The following is a 25575-nucleotide window of genomic DNA, read 5'->3' on the forward strand; positions in this document are numbered from 1 at the left end:
TGGATTTTTACTATTGAGTGCTGTTCTTAGATCTACCAGGCAGCTGTTATATTGTGTTAGGGAGCTGCTATCTGGTTACCTTCCCATTGTTCTGTTGTTAGGCTGCTGGGGGGAGGGATATCACTCCAACTTGCAGTACAGCCGTAAAGAGTAGGGATGTAGCGAACGTCAGAAAAAATGTTCGCGAACATGTTCGCGAACTTCCGGACAAAAATGCGAACGGTTCGCGAACGTCGCGAACCCCATAGACTTCAATGGGAAGGCGAATTTTAAAAGCTAGAAAAGACATTTCTGGCCAGAAAAATGATTTTAAAGTTGTTTAAAGGGTGCAACGACCTGGACAGTGGCATGCCAGAGGGGGATCAAGGGCAAATATGTTTCTGAAAAATACATTGTTGACACAGCGCTGCGTTTTGTGCTGTAAAGGGCAGAAATCACACTACGTCACTCAGGTGATGTTTCTGGACACGGAATGTGAAAAAGCTCACACAGCTAGGTGGCACTTGGTTAAAGACTGGGCAAACAATGCCTGCAAAGGCAACGTATACAGTAGTGGATACGGAATATATTATTGCTGCTGTAAAAACATCACTCAGGTGATGTTTACAGACACGGAATTATTATAGTTATTATTTAGACAGAATGTGAAAAAGCTCACACAGCTAGGTGGCCGTTGTTTGAAAATGAAGAACACACTGGGCAAACAAATTGAAACAATGCGTGCAAGGTCAACGTATACACTACAGCAGTGGATACGGAATATATTATTGCTGCTTGGAAAACGTCACTCAGGTGGTGTTTCTGGAGACGGTATTATTATTGATATTTAGACAGAATGTGAACAAGCTCACACAGCTAGGTGGCAGTTGTTTGAAGAACACACTGGGCAAATAATGCCTGCAAGTGCACTACTATTGGTGCACTACTATGAAGAACAGCAAACAGCACTGGACACGTTAAAGAACAGTGAGATAAGTAAAATAAAAAAATATATATATATATATATTAAAAAAAAAATTACTCTGGTTGGTGCTGAACTACTAGGAGCAGCACACCAGTCCCACTCCCCAACACAGCTAGACTAATAGCACTGGGCTCTTATAGTAGCAAAGTAAAAAAACAAAAAAGAAAATAAAAGCAGTCCTTACAAGGACTATTGGGTTACAGGCAGCAGTCAGCAGATGAGAGATCAGCAGCAGTGCCCACAGCAGCTACATACAGAGCACTGCAGTAGAAGGTAGATTACTAGCCAGCAAAGCTACCTAACCTAAAATGTCCCTCAAATCCCTGCAGAGTTCTGTCCCTCCAATAACAGAGCAGTATCAAGTAGATTACTAGCCAGCAAAGTTACTATCAACTGTCCCTCAAATCACTAACAGCTCTCTCCCTACACTATCTCTTCCAAGCACACACAGGCAGAATGAAAAAACGCTGCAGGGCTTCAGTTTATATGGAAGGGGAGTGGTCCAGGGGGTGTGGGGGTGGTCCAGGAGGGAGAGCTTCCTGATTGGCTGCCATGTATCTGCTGGTCTGGGGTGAGAGGTCAAAAATAAGCGCCAGCTAAGGCGAACCCAAATTGGCGGACGTCGCGCGACGTTCGCGAACATTCGGCGGATGCGAACACCCGATGTTCGCGCGAACTAGTTCACGGGCGAACAGTCCGCGACATCCCTAGTAAAGAGTGACTGAAGTTTCACATGACTAGGGACTCCTGGGAAACAGACAATGTCTAGCCCCATGTCAGATTTCAAAATTGAATATAAAAAAATCTGTTTGCTCTTTTGAGAAATGGATTTCAGTGCAGAATTCTGCTGGAGCAGCTCTATTAACTGATGTGTGTTGAAAAAAAAAAAAATGTTTTTCCCATGACAGTATCCCCTTAAGGTGCTACATTTTTTCAGGTGTCAGGATCAGCATTGCAATGGAAGCACCAAGTTCTACAAGACACTAAGAGGGTAATTTATTAAATTCAGAATGTCAAAAATTTTAGTTTTTTGTACTATTAAATCCGAATCTTTAGTGAAAAAAAACTTGAATTTTACTTGATTTATTGTACCCCCAGGATGGAAAAAGTCTGAATCCGAAAATCCGTCATCTCATGCCTGCTGAAGTTGTATGTAAGTCAATAGGAGAAGTCCTGAAGATATCCTGATCTGCGATGGGTTTCATGCAAAAATCCAAAGAATTTGTGGTTTTCAGGCAGAAAATCCGAAAAATTAGTATGATTTAAATTTTCAGACGATTTTCCCGAGTTTTTTCCCCGAACTGGAATTTTTGGGAAAAATGTATTGATAAAAAAGGGGAAATAACCCATGCGGATGTGGTCGGATTATATTTGAGAAATTAACGAGATAAATTCGGATTTTGATAAATAACGCCCTAGATGTGTTTAGCATGAACAGACGGACAAAGGCATTTACTTGCAGTGCAGATGCATTATGGGTTGGACAAAGAGGATTTAGCACTTACATAAGTCTGTAGTCGGTCACGGCAACATTGCAGCCGAGTCTTGAAACTTCATAGGGAGGTGGGCGTCCAAATCTGGTGGGAAGAGAATTTCGTTTCATTATCAAAGCAAAGAAAGGTTACGCTATTGATCCAACTCAGCAATGGCCAATCATTTAGTTTTAGTAGATAAAATTAAAGGTTATCAAACTACGAACGTTTATTGGAAGACAAGGTTATCTTGGGTGAAATAGTGAATTTTTTTGGGTAAAGAAAATATTTTGACCTGTAAATGTTCTAGTGCCTGTATGGGGGAGTGTATTTCCTGGTGCACATACATCTCTCTCTACTTCCTGTCTAGGAAGAAAAAAATTATTTTTAAAATCCCTATAAAAAGGCTATGGAGGATGGTCCATTGGAACCGATAATCCTATGCATTCGGCATTCATCAACATTTCCTTATTATTTATTTTTTTGCACAGAGATATATTTCTCCGGCATATTCCCTTAATTAAAAAAAAAAAAAGTGACGGTGGCATTTCGGCAAATAACTCAAACCGGAGATTGTCGCTAATGAAAATCTGCCGCCCCGAATACATTCCGCCTAATACAAATGATCATTAAGTTTGAAATAAATGGCAACCCAAAGGCTAGAGTTGGGAATCAGCGAGACAGAGTTTAATTAAGGAAAATTCAAATGTAATACTGGGTTATTGATGAATGGGAAAAAAACTCAAGAGCATCTCACCAGCACTTACTCATTGCTTTACAGCCAGATAAGTTGCTCTGAGCGGAGATTCATCTAATTGTATTTCCTACTGGAAACAAACAGGCACCGCTTAACCTACTGGAGCAGCAGCCAATCACTGGGCCAAAACAACAAGCCACATGCTAATCTGCCTTTGTGGGGGCCGAGTTGCTAAAAATGGCACCTTATAGTTACATCACCTGGAGCTCTGAGAGAACTACTTATTTGAAAGGTCAGTGGGAGAATAGAATGAAAAAACAACAGCACTTTATACCAATTCTATACATTTATTATCCCACTGTTACTATAGACACCTTCTCTCCCTACTATACCTGCTATCCCACAGTCACACTCCCTTCCCAGAGACTATTATCCCACTGTTACTATAGACACCATCTCTCCCTACTATACCTGCTATCCCACAGTCACACTCCCTTGCCAGAGACTATTATCCACTGTTACTATAGACACCATCTCTCCCTACTATACCTGCTATCCCACAGTCACACTCCCTTCCCAGAGACTATTATCCACTGTTACTATAGGCACCATCTCTCCCTACTATACCTGCTATCCCACAGTCACACTCCCTTCCCAGAGACTATTATCCACTGTTACTATAGGCACCATCTCTCCCTACTATACCTGCTATCCACAGTCACACTCCCTTCCCAGAGACTATTATCCCACTGTTACTATAGGCACCATCTCTCCCTACTATATCTGCTATCCCACAGTCACACTCCCTTCCCAGAGACTATTATCCCACTGTTACTATAGACACCATCTCTCCCTACTATACCTGCTATCCCACAGTCACACTCCCTTCCCAGAGACTATTATCCACTGTTACTATAGGCACCATCTCTCCCTACTATACCTGCTATCTCACAGTCACACTCCCTTCCCAGAGACTATTATCCACTGTTACTATAGGCACCATCTCTCCCTACTATACCTGCTATCCCACAGTCACACTCCCTTCCCAGAGACTATTATCCACTGTTACTATAGGCACCATCTCTCCCTACTATACCTGCTATCCCACAGTCACACTCCCTTCCCAGAGACTATTATCCCACTGTTACTATAGACACCATCTCTCCCTACTATACCTGCTATCCCACAGTCACACTCCCTTCCCAGAGACTATTATCCACTGTTACTAGAGACACCATCTCTCCCTACTACACACCAATCCCACCCAGCAAAACAAGAGCAAACATAACTATTTACCATCGTTCTTACACATATATTTCTCAATGTGTTACACATAAACCTCCCTTTACAAAACACAAGGGAAGGTGATCAGTTACAGATGAATATCTCACCTTTTGTTTTTGTTGTCATCGCATTTGTCATAAATAAAATTCCAGTGTTTAGAAGCCGAGGCAATAATATTAAATCAGTAATTCCCGAAGCGACGCCACGCTAACCTCTCTACGTCAAGCATTTTCACTCATCCCCTGTTACAGATCATTCAGAAGTGAGATTAGAAGGATTTTTTCGCTATTGCAGGTATTAAATGATGTAATTCACAGAGGGATTAAGCACATATATCCAAAAATAGCCGCCTCCCCTTATACCGCCGATGCTCTCATTGCACGCCAGCTGTTAAAGGAACACTACAGCTAAAATACCAATGGCTTCCGTGCGGAAAAGCAGGTTATTCTATTCACAAATACATAAATGCCAATGCTCATAACTTTACCAGAGATATTACTTTTGCTGAGCATCAGCAAGCAATGGGCGGCCATGTTTCTCCATATTGAAGTACCAACAAGAAGCTGGAACCTTTTATTATAGATACATGTTACAGAATGTTCTGCGTGCAAGCTGTGTATTTTTCTGTCTCTCTGGAAAGAAAAGCTGCCATCTTAACTGCAAATGTAATCACCACTGATCCCCTAAATGAGCCAAAAAGTCTTCTGCTCTACCTACTCTATGGCCAACGACTATCCACAATTCTTTAGTAGGAAGGTATTGGCTCAGCACAGAACCAGAGAGTAGAGCAAAAAGACAATAATAGTACCCAAAAGACATGGAAATTGTTCCAGTGAGTTAGTTGGTTAAAAAGCCTCTTATTTACTCTATTGATGTAGCTGCTGAACTAACAGAGAGATAAACCAGCTCTAAGCAACAGATTCCTTTAAGTCCCAATGTGCTTCCAATTGTCTACTGAGCTTTCTAAACTAGAAATTTGGCGACGGACCCCAAGGGTTACAATCAATGTTCAGAATGAACCCTTACTGGCCTTCAGGCTGGGCCCCCTTAGGTTACAGATATATAGAAACATTGGGGTAACAGTCACCCTGCTATAGTTCCAGGGGTACCCAGGGCACAAATAAGCACTCACCCCAAATCTCCCCCTAACTGGCCTTCAGACTGGGCCCCCTTAGCTCATAACAAGGTTACAGATATATAGAAACATTGGGGTAACAGTCACCCTGCTATAGTTCCAGGGGTACCAGGGTAAAAATAAGCACTCACCCCAAATCTCCCCCTAACTGACCTTCAGGCTGGGCCCCCTTAGCTCATAACAAGGTTATAGATATATAGAAACATTGGGGTAACAGTCACCCTGCTATAGTTCCAGGGGTACCCAGGGTACAAATAAGCACTCACCCCAAATCTCTTCTACATATTAAGATAAAGAACAAGGTGGAAGTGCAGGAAATCTCCAGCCTCAAAATAACATAAATCAGATACTTCCAAGGGCACATTCTCCTGAATTATATCTATACTTTGCTTCTCAATGAAAGGATTTCCTTAGCAAATCCACCGACCCCGAGTAGCACAATCAGCGGATCACTGTGTTTTGTTAGGGAATTTATCTGGCAGGAGCAGGCTGAGAATTTACACAGGGAAATATAAGGTTGTTTTCTCTGCAGACAATGTCATTTGCATTTTCTTAATGGTTCCCTCAATGATTTGGCCAGAAAGCCCAAGTATTAATCACATTATGAAAAGCTTGAGCTCTGGAGCCAAAGTCTTTGCATGATGGAGAGCTGACCACAAATCCAAGCAAAGGCGAAACAAAATGAACAAAGTGTGATTTCTGCATGAGGAAATTGCAATTCACTGCTATATGTATAAATACAAATATACAGAGAAGGAATGTTCTGGGCACACAATAAGCTATACCCTCATACTGTACTGTCTAAGGGAAACAATATGGCACCTCCTTCCCATATGTATAAATACAAATATACAGAGAAGGAATGTTCTGGGCACACAATAAGCTATACCCTCATACTGTACTGTCTAAGGGAATCAATATGGCACCTCCTTCCCATATGTATAAATACAAATATACAGAGAAGGAATGTTCTGGGCACACAATAAGCTATACCTTCATACTGTACTGTCTAAGGGAATCAATATGGCACCTCCTTCCCATATGTATAAATACAAATATACAGAGAAGGAATGTTCTGGGCACACAATGCTCATGGCACATATACCACCTGAATGGCCTGAACTCTGCCTCCCACTAGGGGTAACAAACAGTTACATTTAAAGCAAATGACAAGCTGCACTGCTGGTTCCAACTGCCTCTCTGCTCAAAAAATAAGCATTAACTTATTTTACCTTCATTTGTCCTCGGATGAGGTTATTTCTAATTTCATGGTGGGTAATGGACAGGGCTGTATTAAAGGGGCTGGTGCTGCCCAAGGAAGGAGACCTCAGCCTGCCCTGACTTATGTGCCAATGGAGGTGCCTCTTTAGGTATCTGACGGCTGCACCCCCTGCTGCATTAGGCATGGCCCCCTGGGTGCCTATAGTGAAAATTCAGGCCTGACTGCAGATAAAGCAGCTGTCAGACAGATCAGGTAAAGAGTCAAACCAGGTAAACATGTGGGTGTGGGTCTACCCAAAACAGACCTGCACAGGTCTCTTCTACCAACACTTTCGACCTACTCCTAAATCCAACCAACTAGAAACCTACCAACATCCTACCCTCAATATGGGGTCACTCTCAGTATTATGGGAAGAGACAGTGGACAGACAGGAGGACAAGTCTATTCTACAGTCTATTGATCCTCTATCTCACAACTATACATTAAACTACCCAACAACCAGGGGCATTCCCCCTCAAGTTACCAGGGACTGCTCCTGGTAATGTTAAAGGAGAACTAAAGCCTAACTAAAGAAGTAGCTAGAAATGTTGTACATGATGTTTTGTGCTTCTGTACCAGCCCAAGGCAACCACAGCCCTTTAGCAGTAAAGATCTGTGTCTCCAAAGATGCCCCAGTAGCTCCCCATCTTCTTTTCTGCTGATTCACTGCACATGCTCTGTGCTGCTGTCACTTACTGAGCTTAGAGACCCACTCACAATATACAGTACACATAGAATAGAAATGTCACAATATAAGGCTGATTAGTAATTAATACAGATAATTACTACATGGCAGAACAGAAACCAGTGCAATTAGCATCAGAATTTAATAATCAGCAAACCTGTAGCATCAGCTTATATTACAGCCAGGGAAGCTCATTTTCTGCTGGATAATTAGTGACGAGCCCTAAGCTTAGCTTCTCAACAGCCAATCAGAGCCCACTGAGCATGTGAGTGTCACAGACACTTTCCAAGATGGTGACCCCCTGTGACAAGTTTGAAGTCCTGGATCATTGCTGCTATTGACAAGCTCAAACTTTAGGCTGGTGCAATAAGTTCATTATATAGAATATGGCATATTCAGCCACAATCATTTTTATGGTTTAGTTCTCCTTTATGTGGCTCTATTAGTGCAGGAGAGCGCAATGGAGTCTGCACTACTGATGTGCCCCTCCCCCAGATTCAATCAGACGCAGGTGGGGGGCAGCATTAAAGGCGCCCGAATCTTGAGTCAGGGGACGAAGAATATTTATGCAATTGGTCATGTTAAGCCATGCTAAGGATTGTGGGATTTGTAGCCTGGTTAACCCTAGGCAAGAGCAATGCAGAGCACAGCAAGAAGCCCCATTGTCCCCAACTGACTGACAATTTATTCTCATTCCTTCATTGTATTCCCCAGAGCATGTAATATGGTTGAGGTGCAGTACATTAAATCTCCCGGCTGCTTAGAATCCTGCATCTGGGTTTCATTTTCCCAAACAACAGGCCATCAGAACCGGCAACGATTTCATTTACCCTTCTAAAGGGAACTGACGGCCCAGAGCCAAATTATTGCTATAGGAAAAATGCACTATTTGATATCCACCGCATGGGAGAGAGTGATTGGGAACTTAACCGAACTATGGACTTACAGTATATTACTTGTGTAGCTGCAATTTAGGGCAGAGACAGACAAGAAGATTCAGGGAGATTAGTCGCCCGTCGACAAATCGCCTCTTCTTCAGGCGACTAATCTCCCCGAACTGCTTCCCCACCGGCTAGAATCGAAATCACCGACGGAATGGCACTCGGAGCGATTTGTTTCCAAAGTTGACTGTGGTTTTTTCATTAGTCAACTTCGGAAAATGAAGCGTTCCGAGTGCCATCCCACCGGAGATTTCAACTCTAGCCGGAAGTTCGGGGAGATCAGTTGCCTGAAGAAAAGGCGATTTATCGCCTGGCAACTAAATCTCCCGAATCTTCTCGTCCGTCTCTGCCCTAAATCTCTTCCTCTTTTTACTTAAGGACTTTAGCACACGGCAGATTCGGGAAGATTTAGTCGCCTGGCTACTAATCGCCTCTTCTTAGGGCCAACCATCTCCCTGAACTGCCTTCCCCCTGCTAAAATTAAAAATCGCCTGCGGCAATGCACTCGCGTCACTTGAATTTCTGAAGTCGCCCGAAGTTTCATCGTTCGGTGAGACTGTCGCCTCGAAGAAGAGGCGATTAGTCGCCAGGCAACTAACTCTCCCCGAATCTGCCCGTGTGCTAAAGCCCTAGAAGGGGACACCCTAATCTTTTTGCATAATGAAAGAAAATGCTTAAAAATGCATCGAGAAGTATCTGCAAAATCATCTCTCCTCCAGGGCTGTGCAGAGGCCTTCTGCTACATTGTTTCAGGAGTCAGAGCCGGTAGTGCAGAAAATAGAAAAAAAATTTCGTCATGCAACAAAGTTTTTTTGACGAACATAGACTTTAATGGGAATCGCGACTATTTGCCCAGCGGCAAATTGTTGGCGAAAAGAAACGGCTCAAATTCGCCCATCCCTACTTCTGGCATCACAGAAGAGGAATAAAACAATATAGTTATTCCATAGTATTATTATAAGGCTCATTTCACAAAGATGGGCGGCACAAAGCAGTGTGAGGAGGGTTCGATTCTCACTGCAGAAATGGATTCCTTTTACATTTTATATTTTTTAGTGTAGATCTGAAGATCCACGGGGCGTTGCTGAGATTCTTGTATTCTAAGTTTCTGGTATATAAATAGTCCCCAACATTAGCTGCACAACCAGTTAGTAACTGTTTTTTAACAGCATTTATCACACTTTTTAAAGGATATGCTTACTCCCTGAATCTTAAATGGAGCGTGGTCATGTCAATAATAGCATCGCCTAAGGGATCCTTAGTAAAATGCTAAATAAATATATATATATTCATATGCAGACAAGTGCACTTAGATGATTCTAACTTCTTTACAAAACCCAATCCTAAATCCCCAAGTGGAAGAAATGTGTCCTTCATTTTTTTTTTTTTTTTTTTGGACATTTTGAGTTCAGGGCCTTCGAGGTTCAAAATTCTTTAAAGGCTCCCCTAAGAGCCACAACCGGTTTTCATTTTTTATTATTTGTGTTTTTTGAGTTATTGAGATTTTTATTCAGCAGCTCAACAGTTTGCAATTTAAGCACTTCTGTTGCTAGACCCCAAAATTCCCCTAGCAACCATGGATTGATTTGAATAAGAGACTAGTGATGGGCGAATTTGCGCCGTATCACTTCGTCGTATAATTCGCGAATTTCGCGAAACGGCAAAAATTTTGCGAAACGTTTTTTTTACGCCGGCACCCGTTTTTGACGCCAGAGTCCGTTTTTTCTAAAAAAAAATTTTTGATGCCGGCGAATTTTTGCCGCAAATTTTCGCGCCCATTTTGCGAATTTATTCGCTGGCGGCGAATCGGGCAAATTCGCAGCAAATTCGCGAATAAATTCGCCCATCACTATAAGAGACTGGAATATGAATAGGAGAGGGGCTGAATAGAAAGAAGAGTAATAAAAAGTAGCAATAACAATACATTTGTAGCCTTACAGAGCATTTTTTTATATGGGGTCAGTGACCCCCATTTGAAAGTCGGGAAAAACTCTTTCAAATGGAGCAAATAATTAAAAAACTATAAAAAATATAAATAATGATGACCAATTGAAAAGTTGCTTAGAAGTAGCCCTTCTAGAACATACAAAAAGAGATTGGATAACCTTTTTATGTGTCTCTGCATCGCTGTAACCTTTGTTATTCTTACAGTCGCAGAAGGAAACATCCAACCTGTTTTTGTCCATTATAGAAGGAATTGTAACGGCACCCAGTAACTATGCAACCCTACCGATGCGACTACTGAAATCGTTCCTGCGCAATCTGACATGATTGCTCTCCGCCCGCCTGGAGCTCAGACAGTCAGAACAGGCAGTTTTAAGTTATAACAGGCGGACGACTCCCTCTAGAGATGTGCCACCAGGGTTCATTTGGTGTGAAAAAAACAAGTGTGAGCCCTGATCCATATCAGTGTGTGACAGGTACACAGGGCACGTTAATTATGTTTCTAATTCTTGATGTGGGAGGCGGAGAATCCGAGGCAAAGGGCATCCTCGGCACATGCGGAATATGAAATTTATGCAAAACGGCTGCAGGGGAAATATCAGTAATTACCAAGGACAATGTTTCCAGCACTTTACTAGAGATTCTACATAGTGTCTCGTTTATATGTATGGGAGGGAGGTGCAAGGCTGGATATAGCTTATTGTGTGCCCAGAGCATTCCATCTCTGTAGGTATGGGACCTGTCATCCAGAATGCTCGGGACCTGGGGTTTTCCAGATAACGGATCTTTCCGTAATTTGGGTCTTCATACCTTAAGTCTAGTAGAAATTCATTTAAACATTAAACAAACCCAATAGGCTGGTTTTGCTTCCAACAAGGATTAATTGGCACCTCCTTCCCATATGTGTAAATACAAATATACAGAGAAGGAATGTTCTGGGCACACAATAAGCTATACCCTCATACTGTACTGTCTAAGGGAAACAATATGGCACCTCCTTCCCATATGTATAAATACAAATATACAGAGAAGGAATGTTCTGGGCACACAATAAGCTATACCCTCATACTGTACTGTCTAAGGGAAACAATATGGCACCTCCTTCCCATATGTATAAATACAAATATACAGAGAAGGAATGTTCTGGGCACACAATAAGCTATACCCTCATACTGTACTGTCTAAGGGAAACAATATGGCACCTCCTTCCCATATGTATAGATACAAATATACAGAGAAGGAATGTTCTGGGCACACAATAAGCTATACCCTCATACTGTACTGTCTAAGGGAAACAATATGGCACCTCCTTCCCATATGTGTAAATACAAATATACAGAGAAGGAATGTTCTGGGCACACAATAAGCTATACCCTCATACTGTACTGTCTAAGGGAAACAATATGGCACCTCCTTCCCATATGTATAAATACAAATATACAGAGAAGGAATGTTCTGGGCACACAATAAGCTATACCCTCATACTGTACTGTCTAAGGGAAACAATATGGCACCTCCTTCCCATATGTATAAATACAAATATACAGAGAAGGAATGTTCTGGGCACACAATAAGCTATACCCTCATACTGTACTGTCTAAGGGAAACAATATGGCACCTCCTTCCCATATGTATAGATACAAATATACAGAGAAGGAATGTTCTGGGCACACAATAAGCTATACCCTCATACTGTACTGTCTAAGGGAAACAATATGGCACCTCCTTCCCATATGTGTAAATACAAATATACAGAGAAGGAATGTTCTGGGCACACAATAAGCTATACCCTCATACTGTACTGTCTAAGGGAAACAATATGGCACCTCCTTCCCATATGTATAAATACAAATACAGTATTCAGAGAAGGAATGCTCTGGGCACACAATAAGCTATACGCCTCTTACCCAAGCAGCGAGTTTATCCCCATATTGTTTCCCAGTGATATTCCGACATATGGAACCGAAGAAACAAGGAATACATTGCTACAGAATTCGTGCTCTTATAAAGCCACAGGGCTTAAAGGCACCTGCCAGCTGTACGGGATCATTTGGGTAATTATTATAGTGATAGGGAAGGTTCCTCAGAACAAGCAGCAGTGGCAGAAGGACACGCACACATCTCTGCTGTCTCTCATGTTATTACTTTACTAATCCTGTGTGTGTAGGAACCATCACTCCCCGGCTCTGCTGTGATATCAGTGCAGAATTAAAGGGGAAGGAATGGTATCGCTCTATTACATGTTATTTTTCAACAGCTCCCTCCCCTAATGCCCGTTGTGTAACCCAAAGGTATATTTTAGGCAACCCAGTTCAAAGCAATAAGGGTCTGGGAGGGGGATTTTCCCAAAACAAAACACTAGTTAGCGCCATTCCTTTAATATTGCCATTATGACATCTTGTTCTTAACGTGTGCTTTCCTAAAATATATGGTTTTCTGGGGCCAACCTACTTTTTGGGGATCATACAGCACACAAGTGCTTAAGTCATGAAACATTCCTATGCATTATTTTCATTTTGAGATTTCCCATACGTATTGGATATTATTGTTCAGAAAACCCAAAGAAGACCCCATATTTAAGATGTTTTCTCTCTGCACACGTGGAAAATAAGATGATAAGTGGCACAAGACTTCCTTTGTTATAAGGGAATAAAAAAAACGTTATATATTTCTGGTATTCAAAAAGTTTTCATTATTCCTTTCATAATGGAGAAAAAGTGCTTCCTATTCTTCCTAAACTAGGTCAGCATAGGTATTTACTAAGTCCAATTCATCTGGAACCGTCTCCTAAGTTTGCTCAAAGTCTGTACAGAGAGATCCCATAAAACTATGGCAGCATAGGTATTCCCTGTACTAAGCACAATTCAGCAGGGACAGCCCCTAAGTTTGCTCATAGTCTGTACAGAGAGATCCCATAAAACTATAGCAGCATAGGTATTCCCTGTACTAAGCACAATTCAGCAGGAACAGTCTCTTAAGTTTGCTCATAGTCTGTACAGAGAGATCCCATAAAACTATGGCAGCATAGGTATTCCCTGTACTAAGCACAATTCAGCAGGAACAGTCTCTTAGGCTAAGGCCACACTAGGCGATAGCGCCGCGATTTGACTCGCGGCGACTTTTCGCCGCGACTTTTAAGCCACAATCGCTGGGGAAACTTTTGCGCTGGCGTCTATGGGGAATCGCGAAAAATCGCCAGCGTAAAAACACACGCGGCGATCTTTTCTCTACTGTCGCTCGAAATTGCCTCGCTAGGCGATTTCGAGCGACAATAGAAAAAAGATCGCCGCGTGTGTTTTTACGCTGGCGATTCCCCATAGAAGCCAGCGCAAAAGTTTCCCCAGCGATTGCGGCTTAAAAGTCGCGGCGAAAAGTCGCCGCGAGTCAAATCGCGGCGCTATCGCCTAGTGTGGCCTTAGCCTTAAGTTTGCTCATAGTCTGTACAGAGAGATCCCATAAAACTATGGCAGCATAGGTATTCCCTGTACTAAGCACAATTCAGCAGGAACAGCATCCAGAGACTGGCCCAGAAACAGTATTCCCTTGTAGTTAGATCATTTCAGTACAGATAGGAATTATAGATCCTCATCATGGGTTAAACAATGAGAATGCCGTTGCTGAGCAAACAGACACCAGTCTTTCAACATAAATTACATTAAGAAAGAAAAGCGCCTCACCTGTAGTTCTCATGGACATCAGAAATAGAGGTAATTAATCTATAAATGAAATGTAAGGCCGGAAGATCCTCCGGAGATTGTCCTAGCGCAGCCCCTCTGACACTGACTAATCTGCTGCTGAGGAAGCCGGAGACTGTGTAACAGACAGAAATATCCATTTGTATTAAACCAAACAGCTGCACTGGCTCCTTAATCACATTGCAGCCCCGACGAATGTCATCTGTCTTTCTTTTTACAATTCTGAAACTGATCACAACAAACCTTCATCTTAAATTAAACAGAAAATCTATGGGACTGGATCGAGTTCTCACAGCCGACGGTATTTTGTTACGGACGCATGAAAGACATAAGGAACGCCGAATCCAAGTAGAGTCACATAGTACAGGGAAGATATCCATTCATTTATACAGGGTCACTCATGTATTATAAGGGATAATGTACCCCCTACTGTAAATGATAAGGATATTAGAAGTCACTGAGGGGTTGTTCTGTGACCATATAAAGGCACAAGGCTGCAGGCTGAGTTATACAGGGAACTCTGAGTATCACTCATGTATTATAAGGGATAATGTACCCCCTACTGTAAATGATAAGGATATAATTAATCACTGAGGGGTTGTTCTGTGACCATATAAAGACACAAGGCTGCAGGCTGAGTTATACAGGGAACTCTGAGTATCACTCGTGTATTATAAGGGATAATGTACCCCCTACTGTAAATGATAAGGATATTAGAAGTCACTGAGGGGTTGTTCTGTGACCATATAAAGGCACAAGGCTGCAGGCTGAGTTATACAGGGAACTCTGAGTATCACTCATGTATTATAAGGGATAATGTACCCCCTACTGTAAATGATAAGGATATTAGAAGTCACTAAGGGGTTGTTCTGTGACCATATAAAGGCAAAGGCTGCAGGCCCCTATATACCTCCTACTGTACATGATAAGGATATTAGAAGTAACTAAGAGTTCTGTGACCAGAAGAGGAAAGTCCTCAAAAATAAATGCTTGAAACAAAATAAAGGTTAAGCTTTTTGATTGGTATATAGGGCAATGTAGTATATAACCTGGCGTTTCATTAGGCGACATTAGATGCCCTTAAATTGTGAAAATTTAAGGCTCGATATTTTCTATTATAAATTCCCCACTTCCTGTACAAGTCGCTCCACTTTCACTTATAACGGGAATCTGTCACGCCTCTATAAAAATAGCGCATCTGGCACCGCTTCCATCCAATAATCCAATAACTGGCAGGTTAATACCATCTGGGACCTTCCATAATTTTAATGAGGGGTGAGGTGCTAAGTATAAGGCAGCGGTGTCAGCCCTGGAAGCAGAGACAGTTCTTCTTTCATCCAACTCTCCATCTCATCAGGAATTCAGGGCTGAAGCCCATTCTCCCAGGCCGGCTCCCTAGAGACAAGCAGCATGTCAGCCCCCGCAGAATGATCTAATTCCCCCTTTCTATTTGATGACAAGCTCCTCTCTTCTTCACCCCGTGCTGACAAATTAGAATCTTTTCTTCTCCGCTGCGACGCTCTCGACGGGGCTCTTGACAACACAGTAAGAATTTGACCGCAAATATCATTCGAGAAGAAGTGGCTCAGAGAAAGCGCTTCGGCACCAAATCCGCTTTTTTTTTTTTTGCCCCGCCACAATAAACAGTTCTTGGAAAACAAATCTATTTCAGATCAAGTTGTGGGCTGAGCCGTGAATCGATCGTAGGCTGATAAAGAAAAACTTCTGACAAAACTGTATGATAGGAGTTACAAAATCCTCACCCTCAATCACAATTAGGGTTGCCACCGGGCCAGTATTTTACCAGCCTAATCGTGAAAACACCTGCCAGGGCCGGTATTACAAATTTACTAAAAATGTCGTTGGTGGTAAATTTCCACCCCTGGCCGACCCCCGATCCACCCCTCTTAGCCCCCACCCCCTTAAAGGGGTGATTCACCTTTAAATGAATGTTTAGTATGTTATAGAATGGCTACGTCTAAGCAACTTTTCAATTGGCTTGAACATCAGGTGATGTCATCGCCCCTCACTGTCATCATCCCACGCATTTACATCATCGCCCCGCCTCCTGGTGTCACCACCTAGTAAGAATATTGTAAAAAGGTGGCAACCCTAGTCACAATACACTTTATTTTAAATATTAGTAAATACTATTGGTCGAGGCCTAAACCAAGCCAGGGTAGCAGTCCCGTAGCCCCAGTCCCATTTGATTGTGGCCTATGGGAGAAACTGCAGGTCCAGATTTCGGCCTTGGGCTCCAAAGGGTCCTAAAACCGAACAACCTCACAAGCGTGTCCCCAGGGCTCCTTAGATTGTGGCTAGGTGGAATGCCCCCCTAAAATCTTGCCCCCCCTAGGCCCAGGCCTTTGTGTCTTTGCTACAAATCCGGGCCTGGGAAACTGGAAATCAATGGCACTGCACTGTAGCACTTTAGCACTGTCAGCTCAGGCAATTTTATGATCTATGGCACTTAAAGGGTTAACGGACTGATCCAAAACTGAAGTGATTAAACAGTCTAGCTGGTTCTCCTATCACTGTATGGCATGGGTCGTGCCTGGGGCTCGCGTGAGTAAGGCTAATTCTAACCACATGTTACTTATACAGGGTAAAAAGTTAAAAAAGGAAATTCGATCAGAGGGGAAAAGAATAAACGCCATCAGTGCCCGTCGGTGCTGCCTTGGTCTAGACTGGCACATGGCAGCAGACACACTGGCCCTCTGGACTGACCAATTTGCTTGTTCATTGTCAACGTGCAGCATCAACAGAGCACTGACCCTCCATAAATGCATCATAGGGTTAATATGCCCTTTGACTTGGTAGGGATAGAGATGGTAGCTTCCCATTCTGCCCTGTTTGTCACCACCCCGTCATGGCTACTGTCACCATCAACATTCTCTATTGTCTCTACCCTATCATCTATCTATTATCTCTCTATCTCTACCCTCACCCGCTGTTTCATCATGCCCTGCTGTCTCCACCCTCCGTCTCCATCGTGCCCTGCTGTCTCCATCATCTATTTATTATCTATCAACCTATTATCTCTCTGTTTCCATTGTGCCCTACTGTCTCCACCACTACCCGCTGCCTCCACCCTCACCCTCTGTCTCCACTATTACCCGCTGCCTCCACCCTTACCTTCTGTCTCCACCATTATCTGCTGTCTCCACCCTCACCGTCTGCCTCCACCCTCACCGTCTGCCTCCACCCTCACCGTCTGCCTCCACCCTCACCGTCTGCCTCCACCCTCACCGTCTGCCTCCACCCTCACCGTCTGCCTCCACCATTACCCGCTGTCTCCACCATTACCCGCTGTCTCCACCATTACCCTCTGCCTCCACCATTACCCGCTGCCTCCACCATTACCTGCTGCCTCCACCATTACCCGCTGCCTCCACCATTACCCGCTGCCTCCACCATTACCCGCTGCCTCCACCATTACCCTGCTGCTCCAGTTAAACTGGAAAAATAAATCACAGAGTCACATTTTTGACGGTGGCACTTTTGGGGCCAGGCTCTAGGTGCCTTGAGTTCCTAACCCAAGCCTGAGGGGCCCCTAAACACTGAACGCGGTAGGAGAAATAAGCTTTTCTTTTCCCCCCCAGAGAAACAAATTCAGTGTAAGAGGTGGAGGAAAACACGTTATTAAAATGAGATTTGGATGCAATAAAGCTGCTCTCCGTTTTGTTTCTGGAGTGTGAAATTACTGACTGGGGAAGATTTCACACAAACTTAATCCTGCAGTGAAGATTCAGCAAGGGATTTAAACATTTTTGCCCACTTTACCTAATCCTCCTCGTTGGCATGCTGCAGCGCTCAGCCCTGACTACAGATAATTAGAACAGTCACCCCCTCCCTCCGCGTGCGAATAGACCGTTCCTGTCAGTCTCACCCCATAATGGCGCAACCTGCCCCGCTCCGAAAAATTACCATTTATTTTCCCTTTATATTATTTATAGGATTTCATAGTCGCCCCATGCCTTGGCAAATAAATCTTCTATTTTACTCAGTCAGTCCACCCTTGCAGTAAACATAGGGGGCAATAATTGAAACATTCTGCTTAAAAGATTCTACCCACTATACATTAACTTTTAGAATGCTATAAAATGGCTAATTCCAAACAATCTTTTCAACTGGTCTTCATTTGTTCTTTTTTTTCTAGTTTTTGGATTCTTTGCCATCTTCTATTAAAAATGGGGGTCACTGACCCTCATCTAAATAAAACCTATTAATAAAACAAATGCTCTGTAAGGCAACACATTTATTGTTATTGTTACTTTTTATTACTCCTCTTTCTATTCCGGCCTCTTCTATTCATATTCCAATCTCTTATTCAAATCAATGCACTGTTACTAGGGTCATTTGGACCCTAGCAACCAGTTACAACACAACTGTCAGGAATTAAGCATTAATCCGGACAACACATTTGGGATCAGAATTAGCTGTCCTTTAATAAAGTTCCTATACAATTTATATTTTGCTTTGTGCATTGGACTAGGCCTGTAAAATAAATTCACACTGATCATTTCAATTCCCTGTCCATGAATGTGGCCCCGAGAACCACTCAATAGCACCCCCCACCCCTGGCTCTGCCTAATCAGCTTTCACTAAAGAGGATAAATACTGTGCCCAAAGCCGGATTCAGTGTGATAAATATCTCCCTTAATTCTTTTGTTCGGGGGGCTCGGTTACACGGATAGGAATCAAGCACAGACCACCAACACAGCTGCAATCCTGTTAACCCTCAAACAATACCAAGACCAAACAGAGAGGCGCATAATCAGGTCTTATCAATGGGGGGGACAGCGGTCTCTTTTACTCCAGTTTGGGATCTGACTTCTACTGACCTTGTTTTCTGAATTAGCAATAAGGAGCTTTCGAGGGGAATCCAAGGCAAAGTTAACCCAACAAGCACCGCTCATAACCATTCCCATCGCCTTAACCAGTCTAGATTTTAACGGGGAAGTAAACCTCAAAAACAGACCTGTGCGTATGCAGAATTTAATATCTTAATCCTCTTGTGTTCAGCATCTAAAAAAACAAACTGGGCTAGAAAATATTCTGAACCATCGGCAGATCACCTGGAATACGATTTTCTGACCTATAGTTCATACAAGCAGATCCCACAAACTCAAGCACAAACGGTGCCCCTTAAGGGCAGAGACACACGCTCAGATTCGGGGAGATTTAGTCGCCCGGAGATAAATACGCCTCTTCTTCTGGGCGACTACTCTCCCCGAACTGCCTCTCGCAGGCTACAATCAAAATAGCTGGCGGGATGGCAATCAGTGTGCTTCGTTGTCCGTAGTCGCCAGAAGTTGCCTCATGAGAAAACGAAGTGCTACGAGTGCCATCCCGCCAGCGATTTAGGTTCTAGCCGACGGAAGGCAGTTCGGGGAGATAAGTCGCCCGAAGGAGAGGCGATTTATCGCCGGGCGTCTAAATCTCCCCGAATCTGAGCGTGTGTCTCTGCCCTAATAAGTAGACCTGCAGCTTCCAGTCTCAGGGTTCACACTGGGGGTCAACAAGAAGAGCGGAGATAAAGCTATTAGCATAGCAGCTGGCGTGTAATTGTGCCGTTTCCGCTTGAACTGCCGCCCGTACTAAAGAGAGGATCAAGAATAGACGTTGAACGTACAGGCCATGCATTCGGAAATGAGAAAAGTCTTAAAGGGAGACGGCCATTAGAATAAATATCTACTTGTGCCTAAAAAAAACCTAAATTTATGAAGTGCAAATTGAATTTTTTTACCCACAATGCAATTACTTCCCAGAATTCCAGCTCAATAGTAGGCACCAGTAAAGTCAAACTTGCACAAAGGCAACGTTACTAAGAAAACGTGAATTTTGGGAGGGAAAAATGAAAGATGCCAATTTGTGTCTCTTGGCATGGACATGAACACTAGGGTACGTGTGTGATTTACGGATACAGAGTTAAACTACTGTCTTCTGGATATTATTAGGCCCTGGCATGTCCCATTGCCTACTAATGCTCCCGGCTATTTAAGTTACAGACAGAAGGGCTCAGTAGCATTCAAGTTATTAGACTAGTATCTAAGTCACTGATGATTTCCCAAGAATGATCCACAATCTATTAGAAACTATGGGGCTCAATACGATCAAGCTGCCAAAATTCACCCCACTGCTCCAGGTTTCTCAGATTGATAGACCACTATCCCCCTTGGGCCCTTTTTCAACTAAGTAGTAAGGAGCTACAATTTAACAAATAGTTTTCAGTAACAGGCCGCCATGTTCTATAAAAGTCATACCCAACTATGGCCAAACTACCGCCTGCTCCACCTTTAAACCCGGTCCATTCCAAGGCAAACTCTTCTCATTTGAGGGTCCGTAATCCAGACAATGAGGAGGCACGTGTCTCCACCTACCCTCCGATGGACTCTCTGCTGGGACAAACGTAAAAGGTCCTCTTATTTGAGTCCAGCTTTGTTTCAAGGGCTTTGAAAATCCTATAACTCCTAGAGGACAAACACACGTGCCCATACATTGGCCAATTTGGATATATAAAAGCCTTTCCAATCTGGGCCCAGATCTGTTCTTTGCAAGGCCCCCAAATTGGATCGTGAAGGAAAGTCATATCCTCTATGTAACTGCTCAATGGACCAATGTGACTGTCAGGTGGATGAGTTTACCAACATCTATTGAGGACAGGGTTGCCAAGTTGGTGATTTTCCAGCAAAATTGGGCTACTGGTTTAAAGCCCAGGTGGTACAAACTAGCCATGGTACGGATTTGGGCTACTCTTTGGGCTTTTGGCTGGTTTTTATTTTGGAAAGTTTTGTCTTGCCCTAATATGCCAAGCCTGTGTCTCACAATACATGTGGGGTAAATTAGTTTTTGTTTTAACAATTTGCCAACTGTCAAGTTTAATGTAAAACTACAATACCCAGCATGCAATGGGACTAGCTTGTGGAGAAGTCACCAGATTTTGGGCTCTGTACCCCTAGTCTCCCGTCCCTCTTAAGCATTTTCCAGTGGCTTTCCTCAATTTCAGGCAATTTTGGAGCAAAAATCTGTCCCATTTTGCTTCATGGAACAAATTTAAAAAAGGCATATTTTTTAATATATATTTATTTTTTAGACTTTTTTTTCACTGCACTTATTGTGCTATTTTTGGGCTACTTTTGAAGTGCCTCTTGGCTAGTTTTGAGCTGGTTTTGTAGCCAACTTTGGCTGGTTTTGATAATTAGACCCGGCAACCCTGATTGAGGACCACTGCTAACTCCCATCTGAAATGGACAAATTTGGGGGTATGAACCCAAACTTTTAAAAAAAAAATCCACTAAACTCTGAAATACTCCATCCCCATGAATAACCGCTAACAAGCAAAAAGTGCAAAACAAAAACTGTAGTACCGTGTTAGCCAGTAGCAAAAATAACAAATAAAAAAACAAACAAATACAAAAGGTATTGTAGAAGTGATACCTATATTGGCTAACAATAAAAATACATTGCAAGCTTTCAGAGCACCAAGGCCCCCAGGAATTATTTTTTTGCCTGATGAAGGGGCCTTGGTACTCCAAAAGCTTGCAATGTATTTTTATTGTTAGCCAATATAAGCAAAAACTGTTCGTCTTGCACAGATCTTTTATTTTTCCATGAAATGCCTTTCATTACGTTTCGCCATTCGTTCAGAATCAAAGGATAAAGGGATCCGAGTGTTTTGGCGGTTTCTTTTTCCTTTTTCAGCAAAAGGGGATAAATAAAGACCCACGAGTTGTTTGCTCCGCGGGGAACATAAAGGATCAACAATCAGTCATCGAGAACAAAAAAGGGCTCAGTCATGCAAACGCATCAAAGAAAGACCCCCCCTTCCCAATTCCAATTCCCGCAACTTCTACCGCCGGCTCTGACCCATTAGCCGATTTCTATTAAAACACACGGCGCTGAGATGCTAAACAGGAGAGGCCACATTTCTAAGGGGCTGTCACCACAGACATAAAAGCGCCCCCTTTTTCCCAGGACACCAGCCGACACAGAATGCATCAGGGAGCTAAATGGGTCATTAGCGAGACGACAATGCCGGGTGCTGCGGATTTAATTAAATAAGAATTCCAGCAAAAGATGCACACGGAGAGACCAGTTCTCACAGCAGGAAAACAAGAAGCTTATCCACATGGCCAGGTTCCTTGGATACCGGAGCCCAGGGCCTGTCATTATGACTGATGGCAAAACAGCCCAGGAACTGGCACAAGAGGGGATTTAGCTATAGGAACAGCTTAACACAGGCCCGTAATGAAATAACCTGCTTTGTACCTGCCGTTGTACAGAAAAGCTCAAGGGGATTTCGTACGAGTTCAATTAGATTTCGTCGTTCCGAGATAAAGACTTTCCTCTTCGGAAGATGAGTTGGCTCCAAATTATTATCTGATTAGCAGATAAACTGCTTTCTTGTTCTACCGATTTGTAAGGTTTAGGGTCCATTTTTTTTGTTGTCCAAAATTTGGTAATTTTGGGTTCTCCTTGGGGTGCAAGTCTGACAGTCAGGGCACACCCTGGTATCACGGAGATTGAAGTATAATTACATCTGTACTAGGGATTAGACAAATACAAGACCTGTTATCCAGATCCTGGGGTCTTCCCGGATAATAGATCCTTCTGTAATCTGGATCTCTATACTTTGTCTACTAAAACATCATGTAGACTTTAAATAAACCCCAAAACATTGTTCTGCCTCCAGTAAGGATTAATTATAGATTAGATTGGATCAAGTACAAGTTACTGTTTGATTATTACAGGAATGGGATCCATTATACAGAAAGCTCCGAATTATGGGAAAGCCATCGCCCGCAAACTCCATTTTATTCAAATAATTCCGATTTTTGATTGATTACCTTTTTCACTGCAATAACAAAACAGCAGCTTGTACTTGATCCCAACTACAATATAATTAATCCTTGTGAGAGGCAAAACAATCTTGTAATCAAAGTCATTTTAAGTAGATGTAAGGAATGGAGATCGAAATTACAGAAAGATCAGGAAAACCCCAGGTCCCGAGCATTCTAGATAGCAGATCCCATCAAATCAGCCCGATATCGCCCAACTCCATGTCGCCAAATGAGCGGATCTCCCTGTGTATGACCACCTTTAGACTAGGACTACATGGACGTATTCGGCGCAATCCGACACGCTGCGACAATACGCATGCGACAGAAGAAAGGTAAGAGATAGAAATGTCGCATGAAGTCGCAGCGTTGATCTGACGCGACACGACTGCCGGATGCAGACGCTGCACCCGACAGTGGCGTCTCGTGTCGGATCAACGCTGCAACTTCATGTTATTTCTATTGCATGCAACTTGTCGCAGGCGTTTTGCTGCAGCACAAAAACATCGGATTGCGCCGAAAACATCCATGTTGTCCAACCCTTACTTGTTGTGGTCGGAGAGGTAATATGCTAATTTACATTGTGCAGCTAAAAGCCGGGCTAAGCACGGGTCTCTTTGGGGATTTTTCAAATTAGCCCCATCACGGTCATTAGACAAACGACTAATTACTTTAATAATTCCTGCACCCGCAGAGCCGTATCCATCACCCGGCCGACACGCCGCCATGACAGCCCTAACAAAGCGGATCAGGGAAGTTTTATTAAACAGATTGGTCTTTGCGTTGGCTTGAATGTGATTCGGCCTCACGTTGAGACTTTTATGCCCATGGGGGGGGAGACGTAATTAGCAATGAGAAATTAGGGCATAAATCTGGCACCTGCTCACGGCATGCGGAGACATGTGCAGCTCTGCCTATATGAGGCAAATTAAAGACACACGTGTAGCTGCATTTCAGGAAACTGAATGTAAAAAAGTTTTGCTGGGGTCTTATTTAGGGTTAAATAAGACATGTAACGCAGCACCCTAATCTTTATCCTGCTGATCCTCTGAGACCATGATAAAATTATACAGGTAGGGGATCCGTTATCTGGAAACCTGTTATCCAGACAGCTCCAAATTACGGAACAGCCGTCTCCCATAGACTCCATTTTAACCAAAGAATCCAAATGTTTAAAAGTGATTTCCTTTTTCTGTGTAATAATAAAACAGTCGCTTGTACTTGATCCCAACTAAGATATAATTAATCCTTATTGGAAGCAAAACCAGCCTATTGGGTTTAATTCATGTTTATATAATTTTCTAGTAGACTTAAGGCAGGAGTGCCCATACTTTACTAATGCGGGTCTACTTTTAGTGTCCCATAATGATCAACATCCATAAAAGCATTGTAAGCATGCTGTTCCATGGAAAATATTACTTAAATATTATATTGATTTATGAGAGAATTTATATTGCTATACTTAACAAGGGTGATATAGACAAGCTGTTTATTGACAGTGTCTTGAGATCTACTGATCACCAGCTGAAGGTCTACTGGTAGATCCCGGTCTACCTTTTGGGCACCCTTGAAGATCCAAATTATGGAAAGATCCATTATCAGGAAAACACCGGGTCCTGAGCATTCTGGATACCTCCATGACAGCATTAGGGCAGAGACACACGCTCAGATTCGGGGAGATAAGTCGCCCAGCAACTTTGTTTTCTGAAGTCGCCCGAAGTTGCCTCACGAGGAAATGTCGAGCGACTTCGGAAAATGAAGCAATCAGAGTGCCATCCCGCCATCGATTTACATTCTAGCCGGCGGGAGGCAGTTCGAGGAGATTAGTCGCCCGAAGAAGAGGAGATTTGTCGCCGGGCAACTGAATCTCCCCGAATCTGATCGTGTGTCTCTGCTGTTAAGGCGCCACCATTGAGATAAAGTGAAACCTGGGTAACAGAGTCTGCACTCCATTTGGGGGTAACAGTAGTTTTTTTATTTTAAAATTGCTCCCTGACAGCACTAGGCCACATCCACCAGAAGGGACCTCCCAGTGCCAGCAGCCATGTTGGGGTACACGCACACGCATAGTGAGCAAACGCCGTGACTTGTTCATTATGCACATCGTTCTGAATGACATGGCCACTCGCAGTGAGAGTGTCCTAGTGCTGGTGGGAGCTATTTAAAAAAATAAATAAATACAAGCAACCTACTGTTACCCCCAAATGGAGTGTGGGCTCTATTACCCTACTCCTTTGGTTGGGGATAATAAATTGAGCCAACAGGTGCCCTTGAAATTAACTTTTAATATGATGTAGAGCATGATATTCTGAGAAATCTGGGATTTGATTGGCTATTGGTAGCTCCTGTGGATTGGCAGCCTATAGGAGGGTCTGTTATGCACATAAAAGCACCTGCTTTGAGCCCACCTGGAGCAACATCCAAGGAGTTGGAGAGCAACATGTTGCTCATGAGCAACTGGTTGGGGATCACCGATGTAGAGAGGGATATTTTGAGACAATTTGCAATTGGTTTTCATTTTTTATTGTTTGTGGTTTTTGAGTTATTTAGCAGCTCTCCAGTTTGCAATTTCAGCCGTCTGGTTGCTAGGGTCCAAATTACCCTAGCAACCATGCACTGATGGGAATAAGAGACTGGGATATGACTAGAAGGGGCCT

General features: G+C 43.0%; 1 protein-coding gene across 2 annotated transcripts in view; it reads right to left on the bottom strand.

Moving 5' to 3' along the window:
* Positions 1 to 25575, bottom strand: part of sulf2.S (sulfatase 2 S homeolog) — a 123497-nt gene that overhangs the window by 74742 nt on the left and 23180 nt on the right. The window contains exons 1-2 of one of the 2 annotated variants that reach the window (XM_041579269.1): positions 4525 to 4669; positions 2470 to 2541 (exon numbers count right to left, since the gene is read on the bottom strand). The gene's annotated coding sequence lies outside the window, so the exon portion shown is untranslated. Of the gene's footprint in view, positions 1 to 2469; positions 2542 to 4524; positions 4670 to 25575 lie in introns of those variants that run through there. The other variant, XM_018238155.2, reaches the window with a different exon arrangement.

This window comes from Xenopus laevis, chromosome 9_10S, assembly GCF_017654675.1.
Source record: "Xenopus laevis strain J_2021 chromosome 9_10S, Xenopus_laevis_v10.1, whole genome shotgun sequence".
NCBI lineage: Eukaryota > Metazoa > Chordata > Amphibia > Anura > Pipidae > Xenopus > Xenopus laevis.